Raw genomic sequence first — 16,109 nt, forward strand, 5'->3', positions numbered from 1 at the left:
TTTTTCTGGAGGGGCATCTATGAAATATTTACTGATGTCTGTCACAGATGGGCCATCAGAGATTGTATCATGGAGAGCAACTCCTCTGCCAGACAGACCTTCTGTCTGAATAGAGCTGAATGCCTTCATTTCCCACACAGTCAAAAAAGAAAAGTTTGTGCTTTGTTTTATTTTTTTGTTGTTGTTGGTTTAGGGTTGTTTTTTTTTGGTTTTTGATTTTTTTTAATAGAGGGGATCTATTGGGAGAGCGAATTAACATCTGTGTTTGGAATTCTGTTGTTATAATTTCATTTCCTCCCTGCTGATGGAAGGGCCTTTTGCCATTTTAAAACACAGTGGTTGACCTGAGCTGTGCACTGCAGATCTCCAAAGGTGGAAACTGGGAATCTCAAGGTTTGGTTTCGATTCTGTGGTGTCTTAACAAACTCTTACTGCATTGGGAAGTCAATCCTTTTTGTAGGGCTGCAGGGTGTCCAGGTAAGCACACGAGTTTCCATACACCTCTTGGGGCACATGTGGGGAGAAAACATTTCACTGAGAGGCTTGAAGACTATTCCTCCAACTGTGCTGCTATTATGCCATGTTACTTAGGAAACAGAGTCTCAGTTTCCCTACCTGAAAATTTCAATGTTTATACCAATCTCCTACTGTAGGAAGTTTGAAGTGATGCCATGGAAAAACTATGGAATAATTATTTTATGTATATACCACATATAAACAAACAAAGAAAAAATTAGTAACATCTCCCAAAGACATTGCTTAATCTACTGACATGTACACACCAACATGCTGAGTTGGATATCTCTAAAACTTTCCCTCCTCTGGCTTTTGTTTCCAGAAATTGTCTTCTGTTACTTGTCTCACTCAACCACGTCAAGGAGGAGACAGAAAATTCCAGGAGGAGGGCTCATCACGAGGATGAGGTCATCTTCCTAAGGTGTTTATCCAACGTTTCTTTTTGGTTAGGAAAATTTCTGAGCTGTGCTTAAGAAGGCCAACTCCCTCTCCTTGGGTAGCCTTCTCAAATGTTTGGCTTTTGTTCCTGGCATGTTACTTCAGGTCAGCTGCAGCAATCTAGAGCAGGTCCTGCTGTTGGTGTGGTGGAGATGAGGGTGAAGAAATGTTTTCCAACGCTGGGAAACAGAATGTCCACAGAATGAAAAGCTGTTTTCCATGTTCTGAGCAGAGGAAGATGAGAATATCTTGAACTGTGCAGGGACTTGGAGTCCTTGGGCTTTGGTCTGGGGAAGCTGGCTGGGGTTTGGCTTCCCCAATGTCCCAGCTGGCACAGCATTGTAGTCACACACAGGGGAATTAGTACCCAGCAAAGTAGTCCTTCACATAATGGATATAAATATGATTCTTGGAATTTACCAAACAATAGGCAAGAGCAGTATTCCCAACAGGCTGGAGGGGAGCAGTTAAGTATGAAGGAAACACCTGCAGAAGTGGGTATCCATTGTTTCCTTTTGATGTTTATCACTGTGCCTAAATCTGGAAAGAATAGGCTTTTGGCCTTCAAAAACAATTTCCTTCCTAGCCTTTATTGCCTGGAGGAATCTGTCCTTCTCGAGCATTCCTGTTTTGGAGACAGGGAAAATTATCTCCCTGCCTGGGTGAAATTTCATCTCCGGCTCCTCTGAGGACCGAGCAGGTAACTTTTATGGATCAGGTCACTCAAAATGAAGGGCTGTGGTGAGTGACACAGGTGAGGGGCCTCTGGTGGTGGCACATGCTGGCTCTCCAGGACACTGGGGCAGCAGCAGCACCGGCAGGAAGGCGTGGAGGTGGATGAAGATTGGGACCAGGCTGAGGCTGCCACGTGAAGCTTTCCAGACCAGGGGCTTGACAGGCCCGGTCCCATCCTCCAGCATTTCTTTAGCACTCTGGCAGATGAAAACCACCAGGAAACAAAGGGACAGGCCAACCCTCATGCATTTTTGATCAGCAGAAGGGCCTGACCCCCGCGTGGTGCGAGGTCATGGGCAGGCCCTCCCTCTGCCCTGTCACCTCTGGAGACAGAAAGCATGTCTCCACAGCCAGCCACCACTGCAAGGCCCTAAATGCTCACACAGCTGCTGGAGCCCAGCTCTGCCCGCTCTCCCTTCTGCCCAGTCCCACTGCTGCTCTGACTGCCTGAGATTTGTCTTCTCTTTATAGCACCTTTTATTATTCTTTTGACAGGCCCTGAATAGTGACGATGAGGAGGCCGGGGCAGCCGTCCAGTGCTCCCAGTGGTGCTGTTCAGCTGCACGGTTGTTTTTTCTCAAGCTGCCAGCTGGTCCTGACACTCTGCTTGTTTTCTCCCCCCTCAGGAGGCATTCTTTTGGTGGAAGCTACCTTGCTGACATTTAAATGGAGCGGGGAGTGCTGCTGGGCTGCCCTCTCCTCCTCTTCCACAGGAGCTGTGCTGCCAGCTTTCTCTCTGAGTGCCCCACCACTCCTCTCCTGGTTCCTCTGCATGCAACCCAGGTTCTTTTAGCTTCTCTCCCACTCCTTTATCCAAAACCTTCCTTCTTTCCACTCTTCTGCTTATCTTTTCTGCTTATTTTTTTATCAGGTTTTAAAAACTCTGGAAGGAAAGTCATGACTCTCTTCCCCTTTATGCTGATAGAAACAGGAGCAGGGCTGTAAACAGGACAAGATACCTCATCAAGGCTCTGCACAGGCTCTGTAGCTCTCTCCCTTCTGCTCCTTCAGTCCCTGATGGTTTATTTAGGTTGCCCCAAAGCACAGGAGATCACAACCACATGCACAGTGCATGGCTGACCAGACCTCAGCTCCCCTTGCCTAAACTGGAAATCAGTCATTGCAGCCATCCCATGGTCATTTGTGCCCTGCACTGCATTATTATCTCAGGCATGGTGCTGTGTACATTCTTTCTTGATGTCTCACAGGCTTCATAAAGTTTGGGCAGTGCAAGCCTGTGGCTGTTTGCAGTGTTCTCAGTGGATATGGCCAAAGTGATGTCTTTTTCCAGACAAGGATCACAAAAGTACACAGATTTGGTAGCCACACACCTCCCACTGAGCACCACAGCACACACTTCCCCCCAAGGCTTCAAAATTCCTCTCGTGCTGTTGTTTAACATGGTGGAAACCTCAAAGTTGTTGAGATAGCCAAGAGGGCACCAATCTCACCCACAGAGCAAGAAGGGATGTGGCTGGGATGTGGCCAGAGGATGGGACATGTCAGGTGAGTGATGGAGGCCTGTCCTGGTTTGGAAAGACAGGTGTCTGCTAAGGAAGGCAGGAGCCTCCCTTGAAATGGAAAATGTAAAACCCCTCCTTCCAAATCATTATAGTTTTGAAATTTAGAGGCTCTCAGGCAAAGATATGGCAGCAGGAATAACAGTTCTTTATTAGGGAAGAAAATAAAAGTCAAATAAACAATGCAGTAATACAAAACAACACTGCCAGAGTCAGAATACAACCTGACACTTGTCAGCGATGGAGAGAGACAGGGAAGACTGACTCGGTGATCAGAATCCAATTTTATTGTGGGATACAAACACTTATAATATATTATTTCAGGGAGGCTAGTAATGTGTACTACAATGATTAGGTTAAAATCACATACACAAACTTATGCATATAACAACATCTCTTGCTTGCAGATTTTAATGGGATTTTCTTTTTCTGGTAAACCTCTTTGATTTAAACTTCTTGCAATCTAAGTCTAACTTTCAAAGTTCCATTTGCTTTTGCCAAGGCATCCTGTTATCAAATCTCTTATGTTAACCAGGTCCAAAGTCCATCCTCTGCCTTGTGTCCTCCAACACTCCAACAGACACCCTGTTGGTCAGGGGGTTGGTAGCAGTTTAATTGGAATGGTGGCTGCCGTCCTCCTGGAGTGTCAGGTGTGGTTCTGTTGAAGCAGTGATCCTGTAGAAAGGTGTAGTCATCCTCTGAAGATCCAGTGGTGGTGTAGATGGGCCTGGTCTTCCTTTGGGAATCTAGTGGAAAAGGCAGCTGCTCCTCTGGGAATCCAGTGGAAAAGGCTGTCCTGGTGTCTAAAATCTCAGATGATATCCAGTTAGGAATGCTTGGCTCCTCCCTCTGGGCAGAGCTTCTCACAATGTGGGATGATGTGGTTTTATCAGTCATGCTGTGGCACTCAATTAGCAGAGGAGATCTTCTGAAGGGAGGATTGGTCACGGAAAGATAAAGAAAACTGCCCAATTAACAGAAGATAACAGATGGTGGACACCCACATCTTGCAACCCAGGACAAGGCCATGTTCCTGCTGTGGCTTTTCCACCTGGCCTCCTCTGCTGATACCCCACACCACCACTGTACAGTGGCTTTCACTGACCAGAAGTGGATTTATTGATAAACTCAAACCAGGAGAAAGAAATAAGATCTTAATCTCTTTCAAGATCATTAATCTTGCAGTGAATATATATGGTAGTGAATTAATGTGACACACTGTATATTGGATATATTTGGTGTTATGTGTTGACATATTTTATATGTCGTGTCCTTTCTTTCTTTCTTTCTTTCTTTCTTTCTTTCTTTCTTTCTTTCTTTCTTTCTTTCTTTCTTTCTTTTTCTTTTTCTTTTTCTTTTTCTTTTTCTTTTTCTTTTTCTTTTTCTTTTTCTTTTTTCTTTTTTCTTTTTTCTTTTTCTTTTCTGTATATTCTGGCCCAAGTAGCACAGTGATGATGTCACCTTTGATTGGCAGGGTTTAGCAGCCATCACAAAGCACCAGCCAGAGCAGGTCAAAATGAGCCTCACCCCCCCAGTTTATTTACAGTGACAGCATAAACCCATATGAGAGAGCAGAAGACTGTAATCCCATTCAGATTGTAACAACCACCTGAAAACCTGCTGCTGTGGCAAATCAGCCTAAGAAGTCTCCAAGGCTCCATCTCCTCAGCAGGATGTCCAGGAGGTGTTCATGCAGCTGAGTTTGAGTTTGCACTGCACAGGAAACCAGGGAAACACACGAAACCACCACACCTGGAAGAACAGGTAGGTCAACAGCACGGATCTGCAAGTGTTTTTGGATTGGCCCTAAATTATTTGCAACTTTTCTCCAGCATTTGTCATGTTTGCTCATAGAGTAAATACCAGCCACTGTGGCATTTGTGTGTGTTTATGCAGCCAGGAGAGTAGGGATCAGTGAAAATTTCAACCTCTGGTGTTTTAAAAGACACTCACAATTGCCTAAATCTCTTGACTTGTGCTGTGGCCTGCCAATGCATCTTTTTGATGTTATTTATATCAGCATCACCAGCACACCCCAACCACAGCTGATTCCCACTGAGTTCGTCCCTGGATTTATCATGAGACAATCCAGCACCAAGGCCTTCATCTAAGGACAGAGATGGGAAAGCTGCAGAGAAGTGCCTGGCTCTGCATTTAATGCTGGCCACAGACCTCCTCCAGATCATTGAGGTGACAGAGCTTTCCATTTCTAAGTGTTTTCCTTGGACCTTTAATTTCCGTAATTTTTTTGTTTGGTTTGTTTTTTTGTGGTTTTGTTTGTTTGTTTGTTTGTTTGTTTTGTTGTTTGGGTTTTTTGGTTTGTTGGGGTTTTTTGTTGTTGTTTTGTTGTTTTGGTTTTTTTTTTTGGTGTGCTGGAGCAGCTGTCTTGCTTCATCTCAGTCTCTCTGAGCCTTCTGAGAAGATTTTTAAGTCACTAATTAATGCAGCCACAGGAGCACTTCCCCAAAGCACAGCAAGTTCTGGGATTAAAACAGTGCAGAGCAACTGGAGCAGGGCCTTCTGTATCTACCAGCAGCAAAATAAAAAAAATCTTGGGATGCAGTAATCTGAAAGGGAATATGACACAGTTCAGTGGCTGGTTTGCAAGGTGTTCATTTGGTCTTTCCCCAGCCAGATCCAGAGAGCACGAGTGAGTTCTGATTCCAGAAGATGCACTGGAAGAAGTGCAGTGACTCGACTGAGGTCAACATTTTACTGAGGATACTACTAGTGAAGAAAGTAAGGGATGTGCAGATTACTATAAATTTTCTTGATGTAGAGAGAGACTGGAACATTGCTCAGGATTCCAAACTTCTGGTGCAAGTTGTGTAAAAGCGACCCAACAATTCTCATTTAACCTCTTTCATCTGAAGCTTGCCCCTAACCTGCCTTATTCTCTTTCACCACTTCTCTACAAACACTTCATCTCCTCTGCAGTGCTCCAGCAGATAAAGTTACTCTCTTTCATTCCTACCACTGCCCCAGAAAAACTCCCAAATGGATACAGCCATGCTGACACTGAACAGCTTTTTTTGGTTTACCCCTCATCCTTTGAAGGTGTGATTTAACCAGACTAACAGGATAACTCTTCCTCTTGCTGCCTGTGCTCAGAAGTGACAATAGGACCTGTAGCCTCAAGGAATTCTCAGTGAATCAAATCCCTGTGGTCAGAGTTGGGCTAGAGCTCCAAACATCCAGCTGGGAAAAGGCACAGAGTGTCCAGTTAGCAGCATTTCTAAATTACACATTTAACACCCATCAGAAACATTTGTTTGTCTTTATGGTGATGACTGGTGAAGTTCCTCTTTGTTTGTCACTGGCTCACCACTCTAGAACATCTGAAGGTTCTAGGAGGACCAACTTACTTTTATCCTTCACTACAACAGTACTTTGCATTAATTTTTGAGCAATCTTTTCTTTATTTTTTAATGTTTGCTAACCCTTGTACCTTACTGCCCTTTTGCCCACTCTTTTGGAGCCAAATATAAGCCTTTTTATGTACTTAGTTTTTCACAACCAGGGAAAAAAAGATTATTTTTTTCACAACAGACATTAGTGATTCTGTTAAAACTCTTTATTAGTCTAGATTAATCCACCACTCAAGGTAGTTTAAGCAAGCCTCAGCTGGCCTCATAATGATTACAATGAAACAGCAGGCCCTGCAAACCTCATAAGAGTTGCAATTAAGGATTCCTGAGAGATACAAGCTGATATTCCTCAGTTGGCTTCTTGGGCATTTCCCCAGATTTACTGGGTTTTATGATCATATACGCAAGCTGTGATTATGCTTTTGAAAAATAAATGGAAGGAATTAAAATTCAAAACGTTGAAAATCCTGGAAATAAATAGTAAAAATGATGAGTGCTCTGGCTTGACTTACAGCAAGCACCAAGGTTTTCCTTTTGCCACTTAAGCAGGGCACAGTTTAGAAATCTGCACATGAATCTTCCACGTCCCTGTCTTTGGCTTTACAATGAAATGATACTTGGCCATATTCCAGGTCTCGGGGAGCTCAGCAGTTTTGTGCAGGATATGTCAAGTTAAAGGAAATTTGGTGGGGGCTGGAAGCTCCATAGGAGAGGAGGCAACAGTTGTTTGAGCCTCTCTTGAATTGTAAAGCACAGCGCAGCTGTACGCAACGCCGGGGTGGAGCAGCACAACTTTGTCCCAGCCAGCTGACTGAATTTATGGGGTGCTTTGTCAAAGGGAATTGTTCACTGGGAGGAACTGCACCACGAAAAAGGCTGAGAGCCCTGGGGAATCTGCAGTGGGCAGCAGGAGCTGTGTCCAGGGTCAGTTCTGCGCAGCTCCAGCTCTGCAGGGGGAGGCTCAGGTGCTGCTCAGGTGTGGCTGTAGCCCATCCTGGGGCAGGCAGATCCATCCACCCCACTTCCACCCCACTCCAACCCTATCCACACTCACTGCTGCTCATTGTCTAGCCTCAGCAGCGTGCTGGCACACCCCATATTTTGGGTTACATTCATGGGAAATGGGTCTGACCCCACAGTGAACGTCCTTTCCTCATCATTTCAAAACCCTTTAAGACCGTGGCAAGTGGTTTGCTGCTAGGTGAGAGCAGAGACAGAGTGATTACAAGTCCCTCAAAATGCTGAGGGAGGCTTCCAGAACAAGGTTTCCTCAGAAGAGCCATCCTACCTGCTGTATGAACATGCCTAGAGGCAACCCAGCGCAGTTATTTTGGGATTTAGAACTGTTAGAATTCAACAGTGAAACCACTTTTCTCTGTTTTAGTCACTTGTCATGGTGACTTTTGTAGGTTATGACAAAATAGGAACATATATTAATGGAAACAAAGAACTTTCACTCTTTTCTCAAATATAGGGTTTTTTTCCTCCTCAGGCAGCAATTTCTACCTGATTACAATATTCACCAGTTTGTAAGTATTTCATTTAATAAAAAAAACCTTTTTCAAAAGTTGTTTTAACCAAGCTTTATTGCTCAATGAAACTTAGTTTACAAGGTATATGACTGGGAGTCATTCTTCAAATCCCAATTAAAATACATATATAGTTTGGTATTTTTTAATTATCTGAATGTAAAACAAAACTCAGCGTTTATAAGTTTCAGATGGATTCTTGAGGGTTTATAACTTTGATCTAAAAATTAAATTGCCCTCCTACCATTTTCTTAAGACAAAAACAGGGGGGAAAAAAATCAATGAAAACTGAGAAAAACGTTGTGATTTTAAAACTGATTACGGCAGGTATGCAGTAAATTTTGTCCACACGTTTTATAAGGATTTTTACTGGCATGGATCCTAGCCGTGGCACCACATCAAAATCTATAATCAGTCCACAGGTGCTGATCCATTCCCTTACTCATACTTCACTCAGAAGACGACTGGTAGTCTGTGGCTTCCAGGGCTGGACTCTGCTGTCGTGCCCAATGGTGCAAATCCACAGACAGTTCAATTAAAACCTACAGATGGATTCTTCTGCCAAGAAACAAAACCACCCCAAGCCGCCATCCCTGCTTGCCCTCAGATGCTGTCCCTCAGTGGGTTGGGCTCTGGTGGCACTGTGGGACACAGGGAGCCCCATGCGCTGCACCTCTTCCCCGTAAAAGACAGAAAACAGCCTTTGAAAGCAGGGCTTTCACCCACTGAGTGCCAGAAGTGAAGCTGGCAGATGTGATGGATCCAGAGATGAGCATCAGATGCGTGTGAGGCACTGGCAAGTTTGGGATGGAGCCAGAGCAGCCTGGGTGAGAGAGGGGGGGAAATGGAGAGCTGCCTGCTGGACCAAGCACAGGCTCTCCCAGCAGACAGGCAATGAGCATCAGGAGGAAACGCAGCTCATTCAAGAGTTTTTTAATAGCCAGCTCCCCAACTGGCTGTAATTTTAGCAGGCAGTTTAACTAGGCTGGACTGAGCTTTTTCCAACACAGCCCTGTTCAAAGAAAGCTGGAGAAATCCCTTTGCCTGCCCAAGGCCAGATGAGAAGCACATTTCTCAAGGAAGCTTTTACAGTGACAAAAATGAGACCCAATACTGCAATTACCACCTCAAGCACTGCATGTATCCTTCTGTTGGTGGCATGAATTTTCCCCACCGCACAGTCTGTTGTATCTGAATATATCATGCATACAGCAGTTTTAACTTCTGTTCTGATCACACTCCTTTCAGGAGGGAATTTTTGGGAAATAAATACTATTTCAGCCAAGGCTGGACTATGGGATACACATATTTTCCCACTTTGAAAGGGTCATTTTATTGCACCGTAATCCTGTTTTGCCTGGAGAGTGGATCTGTTTCCTCAAGGCCTGTTTGGAGTACACCAGAATCTTCTGAGCACTGCTCAGTCTTGGTTTAAAATTAAATGTCTGAGAACATCCCCCTGTGTCCCAGACTGTCCCCAGCTTTGTCCTGGTGAGCTGGCACACCTACTCAAGTCAAGGGAATCTAGAGGTGAGCAGATTATTACTTTGCTGTAGACCCACAGCAAAAGTGGGAGGAAAAGGCATTTGGTAGAGATTCTTGTCTACAAATGGGACCAGTGGAAGGGTGCTGGAGGTCTCAGCTCTTCTTGCAAAGGACAAAGGGCATAAAACTCACTGGCAGCTCACCTTCTGGTGGTCCCTCGCTTTTGTGACTCACCTCACGAGCCCAGAAGTTTCCAGTTCCTCTAGAATGCCACTTGTTTTGTCAGCAGGCCCAAAGCTGGCACCACAACATCTAAACCACCACCCCAAATCTCCTTGGCCCACGTAAATTAAACACTTCCCCACTGCAAGTTTAATCACGCCGGGGTCCCAGCGCACGCCGATGAGAGCCAGAGAATCCGGGCTAAAGGTTGACCAACTTATTTCTCTGTGCTGTCCTGCTCCTCCTCCTTTTCTCACAACAGCCAAGTGTTAGCACATTACATCATCAAGCCTTTGAATCTCCCTGCTCTTGTCATGTTTAAACTCGATTGTCTAACACTCGCCTCTCGCGCCGTTGCCTCCAAGCTCTTGCAGTCAGCAAACCCACTGCTGACAGATGGTGGGGAAAAGTGGGTTGAGCTGGACAGCTTCCAGAAACTATGTCTAGCCACATGATATGCAAAACACAGGCTCTCATTTAAAATCTGGTCCGTTTTTGTTTCTGTTGATCTTTTAGAACTATTTTTATTTCGGGGAGAGTTATTTTCTGTTGGGGATCTTTGTTTGTTTGTTTGGGCCAATGACAAGAGCGTACTTTCTGGCTTCTGTGCCCTGCTTTTGGCAGTTTCTGAACTACCAGACAGGAAATTCTCCAAAGTATTGCAGCTGATAATTGGCCCCTTTTACTGGAGCAGAGATAAATTGGAATAGTTTTCTCAGGTCCTTCCCTTCATATGGAGAAACCCACAATAATGCACATAAAAATTTTCACCCCAGAAATCCTCAGCAAGGGCCACTGATTGATGAAATCTCTATCAGCCAAGGATCTGACCATCCTAAAGACAGGATCTGAAGTTGTAGGTTACTAGTTCCCTTTTTTCCCCCACTAAATATTTCCATCTGAACACTGTAATACTTCAAACAGTTCCCAGCAAAACCTCTGAAAAGGCAACATTACTCCAGCAGAAGGATATGACTTTCCATCAGGCCTCGAAAAATATTTATGAGATGATTTTGTATTTATTTACTTATTTGTTCAGAAACATTTTTTCCTTTCCCAAGCTAAAATTAAGACATGTATCATGAAATGTCACAGCTCATTTTCGTGGAGGACCTAAGGCTAGGAAGGAATGCAAGCATGGTAGAATATTATATTTGCTACACTTTCATGTTTTTAAAATATCATCTCAACCCTCAAGATGAACATATAAAATAACAAAAAAAGCCCCGAATACATTACTGATACAGTATCATGTTGGAAAAAATCTTGAATGATCCCTTAGCATCCTTTTCAGCCAGCTTTATTTTCCACCAGGGACAGGATGTGAAAAGGACAACCCCACTCCTACTTGTTCCTTTGTATCTAATCAGGCATTTGGATTGCCTCACTGGGAATGGGGACCACAGGTGAAAGCAAATATTGGAAATTTTGTTCCTAAAATTGGAAGTATTGCTCCTAAACAGAAGTGTAATGGGAGAGGCACTGTGTTACATAAATGATCTCTCTTGTGGTGAAAATTGGCATCAGCTGTAGGGTTGTGTGCTGCTCTGCTGTTAATGATATCAGGCCATAATAAAGGGTATTAATTAATTCTATTAGAAGATGACACCAATTTCAAGGTTTCTTCCAAAACAGCTGGAATGTGATCCTGGGAACTTTCCTGCACCATCCATGCACAAATTCCTAACTCCTAATTATGAAATGCCTCATCACATAAAAGCAAAAGCAGATCAGGAAATAATCAGCAAAAAAACCCCAAAATTTGCAGAGATGTATTTTCTTGGGTTTTTGTGCAAGTGGTTGGAATGGTATCATATATAATTTTAAAGATCATTCTCAGTGATTAAAGAGCTTCCTTAAATTTTTCTTTAAAAATAATTCCAAAGACCATATCTTTATGAAGTTTTTAATGCTTAAGTTTCAAATTATGGTGCTTCCATAAAAATGAAAAATAAATTTTAAATTTATTTTTTTTAATGTTGTCATCATGGTTTAGAAAGAAAAAGTGGAAATCTTAAAGAATTTGGAAAGAATCTCGAAGAATATTTTCAGAAAGATTCTTTTCAGAAAATTCTAAGCCTATTTGGGGACCACAATTGAATGAATAATGAGTTTATAACATTCACAACTCTCAGCCTCTATATATGCAAAAAACACGATGTCATAAAAAAAGAGCATAATTTTAGAGTTTAAATATATGTAGAACTGTACTGTGCATGCTCTCACATTTAAAGCATTACTGGCCTTGTGTTGGATCCTGAGTAATATTCAAATTGATTGAGAGCTACTTTCAGAGGACTTTCCAAACTTAGAGGAAAAAAAATAGGAAACAAATGACAATTTGAATCTGCTTTCAAGTTGTTAGCATAAACATAGATATGGTGCAAGGAAAGTCATAAAGCTGAATATATTTCCTCTGTGAGATGATAAGGTATGTGTGATAATTCATAGAGCTGTACAATAGTAGGATGTATTCAGGGCTTCCAAATATAAAGAGATATGGACATTTAACTTTTTTTTTTTTAATGTTTTGGTGTATTTTCCTTCCTAGGTTTTATTTATAGTGAATGTATTGGTGACATTTTGATCCAACAAATGCAAGTTCCACAATTACAAGTTCCAGGGCTCTGCTGTAAAGCTGAGCTACCAGAGCAAGAAAACAAAGATTGACTTGGGACAAAAACCAGACAAGGACTTTACCTTTCTTTTTCTTTCCACCCCCCTCTATTTTTCCCCTCTTTTGTATGTTTTAAGTCCCTCAGATTGTCATCCAGGCCTTCTCACTGGCCACAAACACCCTCTGGAGCAGATCAACAGCAGCATTTGACTGTCATGAGTAGTGTTGAATGAAATCTCATTTCTTTGTGCTCCACATCATGGGGTTTGTGGCCTTCTTTGCTTTGCAATGGTTGTGAAACACAAAGAAGAAGAGGAGTAAAAAAGGAATAGAAAAGTAGTTGGTGGGTAACCAGAACCAAGAAGTGATTCTGTGAGAGGTCAGAAGAGAAAAGAGAGGAAGGGAAGGCTAAGGCCAAGAAGCATCCCACATTCTCCTTTTATGCACAGGAATCTGGCACAAGGTGTCAAATGACCTTCCAGAAATAATCTCAGACCAGTCAGAAAAGGGACACTGCAGGCATTGCTCCACTCTGTCCTTCAGCACCAGCAGATGCAGCACCTGGTGAAATGGATGTGCACAGCCACCCCACCACCTGCCCTGGAAATCATTAAGACCTGAAGAAACAGTTGGAATTAAGTCATGAAGAAGTCAAGGCAGGGAAAAAAAAGATACTACAAAGGAAACTCATCTAATGTCTAATATCTAATAAATAAGTAAAGGCTCTGAGATAGGGGCTAGCTAAGGAAAAGCAGGCCCTGATCCAGAAGCACTCTTAAGACACAGTAAATGACTCAAAGCTTGGGAGGAGGCAAGTACTCAGGAGCTAAAGTGCTTTGCTGGAGCAGGATCTTTGCACATAATAGGATAGCTGGATCCTGAAGATGGTAGGATGTGTTTTTAGTGCAGGAGCAGGTTAGCCCTGAACTTTTCCAGGCGAGCTAAGTATTGTCATCTCCTCAGCTCAAAAGCAGTCTGGTCCGAGCAGAGGGAGGTGTCTGAAGGAATTACTCTCCAGCAGGAAGCAGAGGGAGATTCAGCAGGATCAAGGATCAGCTGCAGGAGAGCAGCAGACGGGAAGGCTTGCCCCAGTCAAGCTGAAGCTTCCAGCAGTGCCAGCAGAACTCCTGCCAAGGAGCCAGCCTCCCTCGGAGTGAGGGAGGACGGATCCGTCCTGCTGCACAACTGGCCCAGTGTCCCATTTCACGGGGACAGAGAAGGAGAATCCTTCCAGTGGCCCTGCAATTCCTGCAGCGTGTTTTCTGATTTCACAGATGACAGTTCCAACTCCGATGGCACGCTTGGATCCATAGTGTTTCATGGGAAGCAGGCAGAAACAAATACACACTCGTCTAGGCACTAATTGCCAGTGAAACAGCATCTCCCACCGTTTGCCAGCCCTGTCCCTGGTGTGCCCATCAGCAGCTCTGTTGCTTGAGGAAACAGACAGAGGGGAAGGCAGGGAGGAGGACACTCCTCAGTGCAGCTCACAGCAACCCAGGGTTATGAAGCTGCCCCACCAGCGCCAGAAAATCGACTTCAAGCTGGCCCTGTTGATTACTGAAGTGTTGGCAGGGTGATCCTGTTCCCATTGAGAATGAGGAAAGTTTTGCCATAGGCATGGGGGGGAGAAGATAATGATCTCTTCATAGGAAAAGACATAGCCATAATTTAGTTTTGTGGAAGAGTCCTCTAGATGCAGAGCCTCCTGCTACCCCAGGGCTGGTGTTTACATGGTGGCTGGCTGCTGTAAAAAAAGAGTGGTTGCCATCCCCTGAACCCTTGGTTGTACAGACACAGGAATTTGGAAAGTCTCGAGCTCACAGCAGGATGTCCAAACTGGAGAACCCCACTGGCTGCTAAAGATTTTCATATAATGGGTGAAAAACTGGAGGGGGAAATCTCTGATTCAAATCCAGTAGCTTTTTCTGAGAGGTTGTTTTTTTCCTACTAGACAGTAAATGTAAAAACAAATTTCAGTCTGCTTCGATCCAGAATATTTGATTTGAAGGAAAGCTTTAGCTTAACTTTTTTGATTTCAGAAATCTTTAGGCTGGTTGCCTTCTTCTTGTTATTGATGATAAATGTTTTGAATGGTAGTCAAAACAAAATATCCACCATCTTATCCATCCTAAACTGTCAAAACAAATTATTTCAGCCTTTTGGTATGGGGGGGGGACACCAAAACAAAAACAAATAAACAAAAAAACTATAGGTGTGTATATACACATGCACACGCACAAAATGTAATCAAATTTCTGGAACATAATATTGCAACACAAAACACTCCAAAAAAATCAAATCCTCCTTCATCCCCTTCCCCAGGCCAAAATTATTAATTGAATTTATGTTCCTGTGACCCAAGATGTAAATATCTGTGGACACCTGAAATTTCCTGGGCAAATGTGCAACTGGATCAGAGCTCTCCTCTACACCCTGCACTTCCCTCTGTCACTTTCCTTGTGCCTGCTGTGTGGATTTTTTGGGGAGGGTGGACAACAGGGAGAGGTGGCCTTTGGAAGGGGGCTGCCCTTGCCTTGCTAGCCACCAGCAGTGCTTGTGCCACGGGGCTGCCAGCCTTGGGACCAGCTCTGCCCTGCCAGCCCTGTCCCCAGCCCGGGTCCAGCCTGCTCTCCAGGCTGGCAGCAGCGGTGGGAAGCAAGCTGTGGAGAGTAAGATGCTGCCAAAATCATTAAAAGGCAGGAAGAATTGGCTGACAAGTGAGGAGAGGCAGTCTTGGGCAGCTGTTGAAAGAGGGCTTCATCTCTTCCACTGCTTATACCTGGGGAGATTAGGGATAAAGCAGAGAGGAAGGAAAAAGTGTTTTCTTAGGCTGTGAGAATTGAAAGCGAGGGGCATCAAAGCAACAGGGGAGTGAAAGCCAAGTTTTCTTGGCAATCATCCCTCAGCTTTAAATTCGCTGAGAATTCTCATCCTCAGCATTTGAAGGGCTTATTAATAGTTTTCCTGTAGTTGGATTTAAATCTGCATCCTAGGTTGTCAAGTCTGAATTAAAGAACCAAGTGGAAGAGGAGGAATGTCTCATGATGGGCTCTGAGCCAGCTTGGAGGGGTGCTGGTGGGAGGTTTCACTGCCTCTAACATGAGCTGGATCCTTTTGATGTGGGAAGCATCTGCCGAGAGACAAATGGTTGGGCTTGGGATGTCCCTGTGTAAAAATATCTGAGCAGTTCACATCAGGGAAGCTGCTCCTTGGCAAATTCCGTTTTCACCTGGATTTGCATCTTGATTTCACCAATTCTGCAATGATTAATGATCGTGTTCCAGCACTACTGATGGCACAGAGGGAGCAGGCAACCAATCACCTGGGATTTTATTACGTGTAATAGCAGATATTCATATATCTGTTGATATGTTGATCTATACCATCACTTCTCTTTCCTAGGCATCATCCCTGCCAAGTGCCCCGTGTCACAGAGCAAAGTACCTTAAACTGTTTCTTAATTCACAGTGGAAAGACAGCCATGAACATATTTTCTTAACCATCAAAAAAAGGAAAAAAAATGAAAAAAGAAAAAAAAAAGGAAAAAAAAAAGAAAAAAAAAGAAAATAAAAATAAAATAAATAAAAAGAAAAAACTTGCCTAGTGTCTGAATGTGGCCCCTACAGACTCATTTATTCAAGCCAGATCGAGGCGTTTGCAGCCCACTTGGTAGAGG

General features: G+C 43.7%; 1 long non-coding RNA gene across 3 annotated transcripts; it reads left to right on the top strand.

The window, feature by feature from the left end:
* Positions 1–1,141: 1,141 nt before the first annotated feature.
* LOC135290675 (uncharacterized) lies at positions 1,142–13,561 on the top strand. Of its 3 annotated transcripts, none has more exons than XR_010353446.1 (4): positions 1,142–4,973; positions 5,230–5,399; positions 5,841–5,948; positions 12,365–13,561. It is a non-coding gene; the product is annotated as an uncharacterized LOC135290675 (long non-coding RNA). The 3 variants fall into 3 exon arrangements; XR_010353445.1 differs by lacking the exon at positions 12,365–13,561 and having other exon boundaries at positions 1,143–3,195; positions 4,684–4,973; positions 5,841–8,526; XR_010353444.1 differs by lacking the exon at positions 12,365–13,561 and having other exon boundaries at positions 1,145–4,973; positions 5,841–8,526.
* Positions 13,562–16,109: the final 2,548 nt, after the last annotated feature.

This window comes from Passer domesticus, chromosome Z (genome assembly GCF_036417665.1).
Source record: "Passer domesticus isolate bPasDom1 chromosome Z, bPasDom1.hap1, whole genome shotgun sequence".
In the NCBI taxonomy this organism is placed as follows: Eukaryota; Metazoa; Chordata; class Aves; order Passeriformes; family Passeridae; genus Passer; species Passer domesticus.